This window comes from Sinocyclocheilus grahami, unplaced genomic scaffold, assembly GCF_001515645.1.
Source record: "Sinocyclocheilus grahami isolate Dianchi unplaced genomic scaffold, SAMN03320097.WGS_v1.1 scaffold344.1, whole genome shotgun sequence".
NCBI lineage: Eukaryota > Metazoa > Chordata > Actinopteri > Cypriniformes > Cyprinidae > Sinocyclocheilus > Sinocyclocheilus grahami.
Window position 1 is genome coordinate 1,606,730 of NW_015505523.1, and position 13,930 is coordinate 1,620,659.

Consider the following 13,930-nt stretch of genomic DNA (forward strand, 5'->3'; position numbering starts at 1 on the left):
AGCGTATTGATCACGGATTACGTGCTCTCGCAGTAATGCACACATAGTAGTCTGGCGGTGAGAAATAAATAACGAAACCTGGTGCAGAGACCATTGGTATCCTCTTTAAGCTGAGCTCCTGCATCCAAAACGCTGTTTATTATCACAACCAAATTTAATTTCCCCTCTGTTCGGTGATTTTTAAGCATCCTTCGCATTCTTCAAAGTAGCGTGCAAGCTTTTGAAGATGAGAGGGGATGGGCTTGCTTCCTTTATGAATACAAGACTAAACAGAAAAAAGGGGCTGGGCTTCATTCCTAGAAGCGGAGGCTGGTCTCCCCGCACATGCTTTTATAGCTTCCTGGTCATTACGTCCCCCGCCGTGACGTCTCGCCCATCTATTGGTCTGATTACACACGAGGTTCAGAGCCCGTCACGCTGAAGGGCTTTCCCCCTAGCGTTTCCGACGCAGCTCGAGTTCCTGAAGAGGAATGGGAGTAATGGTGGCTGAAAATTCAGCTTTTCCATCTCAGAAATAAACCACATTTAACATATTTTTAAATAGAAAACAGTTTAAAATTTGTTTAAATTGTTTTTTAAAAATCTAAATATTACTGTTTTTACTGAATTTACAGCATTACCGTTTTTACCGGTACCACAACTGGGGGGGAAAAACCATTAAAATATATATATATAAATATATATTCCACAGAATTAAATGATCAGGGACCTTGTTAGAAATAGTCTTAAGGGAGACTTAGAAGGACGTGCAGAGAGTTAGGTGCTACATGGCCAGGAACAGCATACAATGTATCAGAATTCCCCACACTTTGTAATGCTCTTTTGGACTGGTGAGGACGTTTTGAGTTCAGAAAGTTACAGTATGTTTTAATAGTCATGTTCAAAAGATCAAGAGAAACCTGATTTCTCTTGATATGACCCCTTCAGTGAGACAAAGAAGCTACTCTAAACATTAGAGGATGTTAATCACACTCAGGCACTCCAGGGATCGACTGGAACCCTAAGGGTTGAGAGATATCCATATTTGACGATGTAATCATGTTGAATATTGGTGATTTCTAATTGAAGCCATCAGACACTCTCTGCAGGGCTGTTTCCTCCCTTTACCCTGAGCAGGAGTTCTGCACACTAATGGTTTGGAAAGTCAGAAGAAAAGCAAAAAGTTAAGCGACCCTCCAGACCGTGCCTGATCGATCTTACCTAGGAAGCCATGAGGCTGGATGTGTGATGTCCATGTTCACTGTTTGCCTGAAATGAGGTTCCCTGGTCTGCAGGGAGTGAGAGGCACTGTCAGAGGCTCAGGTGAAAGCCATTAGCATGTGGTGTCGTGTCTTGTCAGGGGCCGAGCACGTGTTGACGTGTGATTGACTCAAATTCAGCACTGAATGTTTTGTTTGGGTCTCAAGGACAGGCAGGAGATGGAGGTTGGAGGAGGTGGGGGAGTGGGGACGTTTCTAGCAGAAGACCACTGCAATGTCAGACCACTGTCAGATTCCCAGCACTCTGCTCAAATACACACAAACAGCAAAGATGCCCCGACAGAGAGAGAACTGAGCTCGATTGCATCAGCCAGCCCCTGCCCTGGTGCTGCGAGCTTGAAATGTGTGTGAGTGGCTGGCTAAGCCTTACACAAGCAATCATTTCTGATGAATATGGACACTGGGGGTTACAGCACTGCTAATGTGAAACATTCTTAGGGGTCTTTCTTTAGGAATCTGTGCTCTGCCGGCTAAGAATAGCACTTTGTACGTTTCCCTCTAAATTGTCCAGTCATCCGATTATTGTTTATTACAGTATCACCATCAGGAGTTCCTCAAGAATAAATTAATCTTAAAGCTTTGACTAAATTCATGTAAATAACTACCTTTTACACGCAACTATCACAAATGTAATTTCTAGGGTTGTTAGAGTGAACTAAAACTAAAACCATATAAAGATGTTTTTAGTATTTGAAACAATCACTGAAATAAAATAAAATATTAAAAACCCAAATCTTGCTGTATTTCAGCTAGTTGCCAAGGCAACATTTCTTGTTTATTTAGTTTAACTTGATGTACTTAAATAACTAAAAGTAAAAATAATAGTATCTCAATGATTCTAAAATAACACTGGTCATTTTCAATAGATTTGAATGCATTTTTACAGCTTGGATTCAAGATTAGCCTATTTTTATACAGTAATCTAAGCTTTTATGAGCTATGCAAAATTAAACTGTGTTTGGAAGCCATTGTAGTTCTGTAATGTGACGCACAGTGATTGCTATGTGGTTTTAAGATGCTTGGAGTGGTTATTTGCAGGGTTAACAGAGTGAGTTACTGTCATATTTGAGTTTAGGGGTTTGTTCAAATTGCTAAGTACGAGCATAAATAGTAGTGATTGTCTTAGCAAGCAGCACTAACAAGAAAATAAATGTACAAAGCTTGATTTACTCCATCAGGAATTGTTTGGTTCATGAAAAGTAGATGTTTCTTCCCAGAATAGTGTTTGCAGTTGATTATGGAGGACTACTTCCCTCCCAAAACACTTCTGGCAAGCACTTTTAAAGAGGCTCTTTAATCGGGATATGGAGGCTGAAGGTCAAGTCCACCCTCGAGTATCTCAATGGTAATGCTTCATTCTCAAATCTATCGTTGTTTGCTATTATTGCTATTATATTATATATAACTTTTGTTACATTAACATCATTAAACTGTTAAATATGAGTAAGCTGAATATTGTTAATACTTATATCCTTTATTTTTAATATTTCAAGTTGAGTAAATTAGCATAGGTACATGTTTTATGAATGAACATGAATTATATAAACAATACTCTACCAAAGTTTGAGTTTTTTTTTTCTTTGATTATCAAGGATGCCTGAAATTTATCAAAAGTGAGAGTAAAGACATTTATAATGTTACTAAAGATTTTCAAATAAAAACTGCTCTTTTCAACTTTCTATTAATTAAAGAAGCAGCCGTTTTCAACATTGATAATATTTGGTTCATGAAAAGTAGATGTTTCTTCCCAGAATAGTGTTTGCAGTTGATTATGGAGGACTACTTCCCTCCCAAAACACTTCTGGCAAGCACTTTTAAAGAGGCTCTTTAATCGGGATATGGAGGCTGAAGGTCAAGTCCACCCTCGAGTATCTCAATGGTAATGCTTCATTCTCAAATCTATCGTTGTTTGCTATTATTGCTATTATATTATATATAACTTTTGTTACATTAACATCATTAAACTGTTAAATATGAGTAAGCTGAATATTGTTAATACTTATATCCTTTATTTTTAATATTTCAAGTTGAGTAAATTAGCATAGGTACATGTTTTATGAATGAACATGAATTATATAAACAATACTCTACCAAAGTTTGAGTTTTTTTTTTCTTTGATTATCAAGGATGCATGAAATGTATCAAAAGTGAGAGTAAAGACATTTATAATGTTACTAAAGATTTTCAAATAAAAACTGCTCTTTTCAACTTTCTATTAATTAAAGAAGCAGCCGTTTTCAACATTGATAATAAAAAAGAATGTTTCTTGAGCACTAAATCAGCATATTAATGATTTCTGAAGCACAGGAAAATTAAATTATAAAATATTAAAGAGCAGGTCATATGGGTTTTTGAAAAATATCTCTTTTGCAGTTTGTAAGGTAGCTAACCTTTCAATGTAAACAGTCTGCAAAGTTGTTAATCAAAAAAGTGCATGTCAAATAAAGATATTGTCTCTCAAAAGAAAGAGTCGACTCAGAATCGACTTAACGAGTTGTTATATTTTCGAATCTTCTACCTGTTACCGATCTACGTCACTGGGCAACACATTAGCATAATCCCCACCTGCCCACGAAATATGAACGCTCTCTGTGTCGAGAAGATGCTGTGTTCCACGATACCACAGCAATACAATTCAAACTTAAAAATATCTCTTTTGCAGTTTGTAAGGTAGCTAACCTTTCAATGTAAACAGTCTGCAAAGTTGTTAATCAAAAAAGTGCATGTCAAATAAAGATATTGTCTCTCAAAAGAAAGAGTCGACTCAGAATCGACTTAACGAGTTGTTATATTTTCGAATCTTCTACCTGTTACCGATCTACGTCACTGGGCAACACATTAGCATAATCCCCACCTGCCCACGAAACATGAACACTCTCTGTGTCGAGAAGATGCTGTGTTCCACGATACCACAGCAATACAATTCAAACTTGTTGTTGTGCTCGTCATTTTACCAAGGACAGCTTCTCTAATCTTGCCTTTTATCTTCGTTGGTTTCTAATCTTCTTTATTTGGACCAACAAGCTTCTCCGAACCACAACCTGTAAGTACGATTGATTCGTTATTCGTACATTTTCAATTGTGTGCTCAAAATATCAAGGTTTTTTTTTGTGCTAATATGTGATGTATACCTACCTAGTGCAGCTTTAGGTTTCCATGTAAAGCAGGATATTACTGTTTTACTGAAATTGTTCTGATAATTCGCTGTAAACCCACTATTTCCTGAGAATGTGTCGATTAATGTAGACTGACGTTGTTCTAATTACTTTGTTTAATAATAAAGAATGTAGTGTCGCACACAGATTTTATAATCATTGTGAAAGTGCTGTTTATGTAGTTATAGGGTTAATGCAGGGAGTAAAAGACCTGGTAGAGAGAGACGAGTTAGGCTGGTGTGCATGTGATACAGCTGTTCTGCGTTATAATTAAAGGTTAAGACAAGGAGCGTCTTTTGTCTGTCGTTCTTCAGACATTACAGTAGACATATTTTGGTTTTCAAACTGTATTGTTTCATCAGTTAGTCACGTTAGCATTCGGCTAAAGTATCCACCATTATTGTTTTGCTTAGTGTTTACAGTTTAGCAGCTCAACTTTAGCTGTGGGCACGATTCGCTTGCATAAGTGTTAAACAAAAAGTTTTTATGTCATTATTTTAAGAACTGATTGGAGCACTATATTATTGTTTTATGTAAAGGTGCATGCTAGGGTTGCCAGGTTGTCACAACAAAACCCACCCAATTGCCACTCAAAACTATCCCAATCGTGTTTCGAGGGTGGTCCCTCTTTAAAAATCACATTCTGGGGTGTAAAATGCATGCTTACAGTCGGGGTTCCCCTGGTAAATTCACATTCCAGTGCCTAAATATGACGTTATTGGGGTCGCTACAACCCGCGACATAAAAAACACCCGCGGACTTGGCAAAACAGATGGCGCTCGCTAACTTGCTCAAGCGCTCCTCTTTGTGCCAATCACAACAGGCTTGACCAGCTGACCAATCAGAGCAGAGTAGGCTTATGGAAGGGAGGGGTTTACAGACATTTCGCTCAGAACTGAATCGAATGAACCATTTCGAAATCATGGACAAATTACTCTGTATAAATGTATATTCTGGGAAAATTACAGTGTTTTCTGACCTTAGATGCATTTAAACCTGTTGTAGGGGACTCCAACACAATATTAAGACACTTAAAAAAACCATATGACCTGCTCTTTAAACAGTTATTTTAAATTGTAGTAATACTTCACAATATTGCTGTTTTTAATGAATTTTTGATTAAATAAATGCAGCCTTGAAGAGACTTCTTTCATAAACATTAAAAAAATAATCTTACCAACCCTAAACTTTGGAATGGTAGTGTATATGAACACTGGTAGTGTATATGAACAATATACCCCCCCGCCTTGTGTGTATAACAGATTTGTGTATAGGTTGACTTGAGTATGGATTAACTGGTTCTCGCCATGAATATAGCCATAGATGCTGGAATGGCGTTAAGAAGAAAATAAACAAACCATTTAGCTATTTCTTTGGAAATACTGAGAAATTATGCATAATAAGGCCGAGAATGTGTAGTAAATGGGGTCAATTTTAGTTTGACCTTAAAGAGATTTGTACACTTTGAATTCAGTCACAATGTGTTTCAGGTTTCCCTCAAATTGAGTTGCTTTGTAGCAGATGTATGTGTTAGCAGTGCTCTGTGCTTTAGCCTGGAGGAGTGTTTGTACAGAATGGCATTTGGTGGGTAAAAATAATGGCTGAAGATTAGCAATACTGATCGATTATATACTCTCCCTCCCCTTCCCTACCATGCTCTATGGAATAGGTAGCAGGTGGTTGTGACATGTGTGATGGAGGCTTCACTGAAGGACATTGAAATAGCAAACAAATTGGAGGAAGCATTTTGTGGGGTTTCCGGTGATTGGTATCAGAGTTGATGGATGTTACCACCCTGGGATGCAATCCCAAGATCGTGTTTCCGAGGAGCCCAGGTGCGGCATGGGGAGAGAGCAGGTGAGAGCAAGTGGAGAGAGACTAGAAAAGAAAAGAAGAAATCCTTGCAGAATATTTATGACTGAGACAAAGCTGCGTTGTAGCCACATTGCTCCAATTTTAGCGTATTTTAACACAAGTCTTTTAAAGCCAGGAAATGAGTGTTATCCACACCAGCATGACCTTTATTGGGACAAATGGGCCGTAGTGCACTTGGGTGTGTGTCAGCACCAGATAAAAAGAGATGACATTAGAAAAGATGATCTCTGGTCACCGCGCTGATTTGTGGCGAGAGGAAGATTAAGCTGTTTTTCACCCTCTCACTCCGTATTGAGATGGGACGACGAGAGATGAAGTGCAAGAGAGGACGAAATAAGGAGGAATGACACTTCAGACATGGGTTATGTAAGCAATCCACAGCGTTGTCAAACACTGACACCTTATCAGTCACTTAGCGTTTACGTTTGCAACCTGCCAGATCCCTTCTAAGTCTCCCCCATAGACTCCAGGAAGGGAACGCTGGAAAAAAATCCATACGGCTTGCGGCACAGTATGTGGAAATCCGACAAAAACGGCCTCTAACTGATGCTGGCACTCTTTCCGCCAACAATCCCAAGACAAAAGACGCACTGAATCGTTTTTATCACCCACTCTAATCTTAATACCTTTTGTAAGTTAAGCTTTAACTGGGAAAGCTGTTTGTTTGGTATTGACTTTCCCCCATAATCCAATTCCAAATGATAACTGGGTCTCTTTCTGATTGAGACATCACTGAGCTTCTTTTTCTGTCGCTTATTCCTCTAACTGTTTTCCATTTCCTGCATTTCCTACCCATTCAGAGTTGGAGTGTGTTTTCCAATGGAGGATGATGTAAATATGACAGCCCATGGAAATGGGATAGAGTGGCAAATTGAATTACGGAGCGGCATAATGTGCCAATATGGCAGGTGCACGCAGTCATGTCTGTGCGGACACCATTGATTAGTGGCACCTGTTTCTGCCGATTCTGTCTCCCAGACAAGAATGGATATCGGCCCATGACATTTTTTTGTGAATATAAACCTTATGCCGCTCAAAATTGGTAACAGACCAGCACTCGTGTTTTTGCCTTTGACAGCATGGATGAGCCATCTTGGTCTGCAGAGGCATGTGTGCAAACCGTCCACTCTTAATATTGCTTTACATGGCAATGGAACCTGTCAACACTCCCGCTCACGCCTGCCAGAATTTTACATCTAAACGCCGAGTTCTTGTTGCACCATTGCACCAGCAAGTGATGCAAAACTAAATAGTTTGTTCTACCCATATAGACAAGGCTGACAAAGTCATGGTACCCATTTAACACGACACAAATGCTAACACTTTACAATAAGCATCTAGATGTTAGTAGTGAAATAGTTAACATGTAATACCAATGAACATTATGATTATCTATTTTGTCATGATATTGGACCGAAATGTATATTGTTATTATTGTCATCATCGGCATCAGGCTAATCTTCTATGTCTGTGTATCCCTACAAATAAACACAAAATGAATTAGAGATTCAGCTCAAAGCCACCATAGATATCCTCTAGCCTTAGGTTTGACTGGCATGCCATCCTTTCTCAAAGAGCTCCATTCCTCTCTTGCAACTAACACAATCTTTAACCCTGTTGCCTTGGTATCCTTGCAGAAACCGGGTGTTCATAAGAGTTCAATTTTCAGAGGCTATCCTCAGGCTGGGAGCACAATATTGTTGAAGAATTCTGCCTGTATAATAGCAATGAAGCAGCACTTCAGATGAATCCAGCAAGCAAGCACAATCAGCCCTGTGCGTGGAATGATGGGATGCATAGTAGTGGGACTATTTGTTCACATGACTGGTTGAGTCTCGAGAGCGATATATTTGTTCTTCATTCAAAGTCACATTTCCATCTAAATAACAAAGCCATCACGTGATTCCAGCTCGATTCCATCGGAAAGCTTCAGCTCCAATGTAACCTTTTCTCCTTAATCAGTTCTTTTGTAGCTAAATGTCAGTAGATTAATTGAAAACTTGGGGCGGTTTAAAACAACAGCTGACAATTAATTTCCGTTGTTTCGGGCACTCGCTCTAAATGCGTTTGACAGCAATACTGTGTCAGCAGTTCATCACACCATGTGGAAAGTTTGGGTCAAGTATCCAGTTGCGTGCCGTTGGGTTTCTACCCCTACAAAGTTGGGCTTTAGCACCTTATCTTGCAGAAATCCTTTTAGGTAAATGTGTTTAAGCCTCGAGTGCAGCAGGAGGAGATGAAGACCATCTGAGAGGATGATGAATGATGGCTCCTGAAGGAGCAGCTGCCCCTTTTCCAGCCAGAATACACAACCTATCTCTCTCTCTCACCCTTCTGAATGAGGAAAAATATAGCTCAAAGCCTCAGGGAGGGATTATGTGTCGTCCCATCAGACAGTTTTAGGAATAGAAATGTAACAGATGCACGCTGGAGTTTATTCAGAGGACATTTTTGTCATTTCTCCACAGGCATCAAAGTGAAGGGAACGTTCTATATGTCATCACAGGTGCCGTTTGAGGTAGTGCCAAAGGCTGGAGAAGATCTGCGTCAGAGCATCTTCCATTTTTATGGAAATAGCTTGCATTGTTGTTAATTATTTATGGGACTCTAAAAACAATGCATTGTCAGCCTTTGGTGCCGTTGCGTTCTTCGATGCTCTGTACGTGCTCCCTGCAGAGCTCTGAGCTACTTATATAAGTGCTACGGGAACCTAAGGCGATTTTAGAGGCAGAGCACACTGCCGTCCCATCTGCATCACTGACTCCCGGGATGAAATGGATGTCTGTGCAACCTTCCTAATGATCTTTTTTTGTTTTTCAATTAAACCGATGAACATATACTTGCTTTGTTTACAAATCACTGAAGCAAGTCGCTTCGTTCACGGCTCATTCCTCCCTTGCGCATCTTACGACATAGACTATGGATATGGATAAGTGCTTTATCACTTTTGGCACGCTATATTTTTCTACAGGGGATTTGCGGACTTGGGATGAGTAGAAACGCAAAATGGGAATGTGTAAAAACGCCCTTGCTGCAGAAAATGAGTGTACCGGCTTTTGATGCGGCGCAGTGGGAAAAACCCTTCCGTGTGTGCTTTGGAGCTGTGAGAATGTCTCTTTTGCCTTGTCAGATACAGAGCAAACTTCCTTTCCGTCTTTCATCATGCCTCTGTTTATCCCACTGTACTGGAATGCACATATTCTGCCTGACTGCATCGCTTGTTCTTGCTCATGCAATCTCTGCAGATTTAATTACACGCTTTTCTAAATTCATAAAAAGTGGGAGAGAGGTAGGAAAGCCAGTGATTGAGGAAGAGAGACAGGGAAGAGTGGGCTGAGCAGTTCTCTGGGGTCATGTATTTATGTCGGAGGAATGGAACCCTACTGTATAATGATTTGCGATGACCTCGCAAATGAGCGGATTATGCCGGGGTTGTCGGGTGCAACCGTAATGGGCCTGAGGCTCAGTAAGGTTTTCCATATAGCCAGGCGCCTGACCGCATAGATGGGCTGTGAGAGTGGAATACAGTTGTTTTTTCTAGGGCATCTAACCATGTGCATACTTTTATCTTCCACACTACAGCTTTCTGAAAGTTAGTGTGTTCTGTCACCTCACAATACGATACCACTGAAGTAAGGGCACTTTTGGCTCAATAGACTTTATAAGTCGTTTTTCATCCTCTCTATAGTTAGTTAGCTAGTTAGTTTATCAAAAGTTATAGTCCCACCACATTAGTATGGACACTTTTGTGTCAAAATACCTTAAAACACACTTTTCCTAATCTCCTTAATTAGTCAGCTATTTAGTTTATCAAAAGTTAAACTAACTAGCTAACTAACTCTCACTAGTTAGTTAGTTAAAAAGTCCCACCACAGTAAAATGGAAACTTTTGTGTCAGTAGACCTTATAACACGCTTTTCATAATCTACATCGTTTATCAGAAGTTATAAAGTCCCACCATTGTAATATGGTCACTTTTGGCTCAATAGACCTTGTAACTCACTTTTCATAATCTCCATAGTTAGCTAATGTGTTACCCAGTGACATAGATCGGACAAAGATTCTAAAAGTTAGTTTAAAAGTTATAAAGCCCCACCACAATAAAATGGGCACTTTTGTGTCAGTAAACCTTATAACACACTTTTCATAATCTCGTTAGTTTGTTAGCTAGTTAGTTTATTGAAAGTTATAAAGTCTCACCACAGTAATATGGACACTTTTGTGTCAATATACCTTATAACACACTTTTCATAATCTCACTAGTTAGTTAACTAGTTAATTTATCAGAAGTTATAGTCTCACCACAGTAATATGGGCACTTTTGTGTCAAAAGATCTTATAACACACTTCATAATCTCCTTTAGTTAGTGAGTTAGTTTATCAGAAGTCATAAAATCACACCACAGTAATATGGGCACTTTTGTGTCAAAAGACCTTATAATACACTTCATAATCTCCGTAGTTTGTTAGTTAGTTAGCTTTTTAGTTTATCAGAAGTAATAAAAACCCACCACAGTAATATGGGCACTTTTGTGTCAATAGACCTTATAACACACTTTTCATAATCTTCACAGTTAAATTATCGAACGTTCTGAAGTCCTGCCACTGTGTAATGTTGTTAAACTATGCCATTAAATGAAATATTCTGTCTTTTTCTTTTTTAAATGCATAAAATATAATAAAGCGATTATCATTTTCTGTATTCCAAATACACACAATTAAATAATATTTTAACACTTTTGCATAATTTGAAAAATTAAGAATTGTTCATTGTGGTGGAAGTATTTTCACACAATAAATATTGAAAAGTTTTTTTAGTGCATCATACTTTTATTATGGATAGTTTAATCCTGAAAGTCAATATCTAAAATAAGAGTAAAATAATTAAATCTGTACATAAAGGCGTTTGAGAAAAAAATGGTAAACGATGAAGGCATGGTAGAAAATTACAATGTAGAAATCTGTTTAGTTATAATCAACCTCTTCAAGATAAAAGAGCCCGAAGTTGAAGAGGTGACCTGTGAAAGTGGTTCCTTCTCTATACAAATTAAAAAAGCCATGTTATACACAGATTGTAGCTAATACAGAACCTTTTAATTTTTTTTCCTCACCACATTAAATCAATTTCAGCTGCTTTGGTTCAGGCTTTAGCACCTGTAGTCTTTCTCTTTTCATGATGGGTATCAATGCTTTGTTCTGTTTACTCTGACAACTTCATTTTGGCCGCATTTTGCCGCAACCAATGTGGTATGGAGAGGAAGAAACATGGTAAATGGGGGCACCACTGTGCCATGTCAAAACATCAGTCATTCCTCTGCAACTACTGAAAAAGGGACTTTTTCATCTGGTGAGCATCCCAGGAAGAGCCTGTCATATCTGTCAGTGGCGCAGAATTCGTGCTTCAGGTTAGTGTTCCCAGCTAGGAGCAAATATGTGGCTAATGGCAGACTGGCGGCCTCTCTTTCTTTTGTGTAGGCTGATCCAGGGGATTAAAGCATCTGCCTGCCCTCCGCTTGCTATAATGGCATTAGGGAATGGATATGCTTTAGTATTCCGTTAAAGAATATCTGATATGAGGGCTAGGCTGATTTAATTAAGTAAAAAGCTAGACCTGAGAGCGAGGGGGAGAAACCAACAAAGGCAAACGCGGAATAAGCGAGACAGACAGGCTGAATTCAATGTGTAGTCTCTCAGCAGCCAAGCGTAGTCACTACAGCGTCAGAATATCGTGAGAATGTTTTAACTGTTAATCTCTATATCAGCCATTCATCTTTTCACCAACAGTTCCCATCTTTTTATCTCAACCCTTTGTCATAACCAGCCATGACAAGCAACAGGATATTTTGGGAGTTGCTTGGTTTGTTTATAGGTAGCTCCGCCCACAGTGGAATCTCATTGGTTAAAAATCAATATCTGTACCTACATTTACACACTAAAGTGATAGTTTATTCTCACGTCACTCATGTCATTCCAAACCTCTATGAACACAAAAGAAAAAATGTCTCAATGTGTTTTGTTTTTTTCGCTTTGTTTTTTTAATGTCTTGTTACGTTTTGTTAACGTTTGTTGTTTTGTTCTTCAAAAACTATTCTTCAAAATCAAAAGTCATACAGGTTTGGTACAACACGGGGGTAATTAAATGATGACAGAATGTTCTTTTTTTTTTTCTTTTTTTTTTTGGTGAAATTTAACTGTATACAGGCTGTACTGTAAGTGCAGTCAGACTGTTTCTCTTGCTCTCATTGGAGGAGCCGTATAGTCTTATAGCAGAAAGCACAACATTTCGAGTAAGTGGCAAAGATGGAGTCCATTTTTAGAGACTTGGAAACCTTTAAAAAGCCTATTTCTCTCACATCCAGAAAGCATGTTAGCTGCAAATTTCTATCACACTGTGGCAACCCTCAAAATGTGTTTTTTATTTCTGGCAAAAAAAGTGTAGGCTACAGCGACCAAAAAATTACCTTGTCCTTGTCTATTTTGGAAAAGCCAACATTTAAATTGTTTGTTTTTCATTTTAGTATGCGTTATGATTATAACCTTTTCTTTCCAGAACACCGACCTTTCCGTTCACTAATAACAGCCAAAAATGTTTTCCACGGCCTCTAGCAGGTCAGCCGTTCAGAGTGCAGTTCTGATTTTGTGTGAAATGGTACTTTTTATAATTTAATTATTTATTTGTTTTTGTTTTGGTTGAAGGACCCTTACTCATAATACGTGACTGACATTCCCATCAAAATGTTGGCGATTTGTGAACAGCAGGAAGTAACACTGCTCACTGCTTTTGCACAATTCTCATTAGCTAATTAGTTACGGAAGAGTCCATTCACCATTCATATTTGCAATAGTTCCGTTTCTGCTGTCATATATCCTTGTGGGCACCTATTTTGACACATTTCCTATCAAAACAGGACATTTCAAACAGCTTGTCTCTTTTTAAAAGAAATTGCCAATATGCTTTAGTTACTTCACATTTGCTCATTCCAGGGAGCATTTGGTTGGGTGAATATTTGTGTCATGCATCATGAGTCGTCAGTACTTTTGGTCTGTTTTCCTGAAGGAGAACGACTGTTTGAGTACACTAGCATATAGATGACCTCAAAGGTTCTTGTTGTGATTTCATTGGGTCCTTCGTAAATGGAGTGACTTCTAAGTTATGAGGGGTCACTTTACCTCAGGTGATCCCACAGAGATATGCCCTTAGATTGAAGAGTTGCTGGGTGTGCTATCAGATAGCAATTACTGGAGATCTGTGCCTCTCATTTAAAATTAATGGTAGCATTCCCTTTCTGGTCTCTAGGTCTCGTCTGTGTCCACCCCAACTGTCCCTTTGCTGTATCAGTTCTCTGTCTCGCCCCCGTTCTGTCCCCAAACACCTGATGGCTTTCGTCTGAAGCTATTTTCACCGACTGGCTGTAACATTCAGATCCGCTTTTGAACATCTAATAGCAGCATTGTTGGTATTCAGGTCTTATCATTGTCCTCGTCCTTTTCTATTCTGTCTTTTTGACTTGCCTTTAGTTTGAGCTTTGCCAAAAGTGTGACGAATGTAAATGTCACCTCTTTTCAAGGATTTCTTATCAGATTCCGATTGTCTGTAAAAAAAAAAAAAGATAGCATCACGATCCTTGTGGCCTCCTGGTG

General features: G+C 38.8%; 1 protein-coding gene across 4 annotated transcripts in view; it reads left to right on the forward strand.

Annotated features, from left to right (window-relative positions):
- The window catches only part of cadm1a (cell adhesion molecule 1a), a 319,703-nt gene that overhangs the window by 191,114 nt on the left and 114,659 nt on the right, over nucleotides 1-13,930 (forward strand). The gene's annotated exons all lie outside the window — the stretch shown is intronic.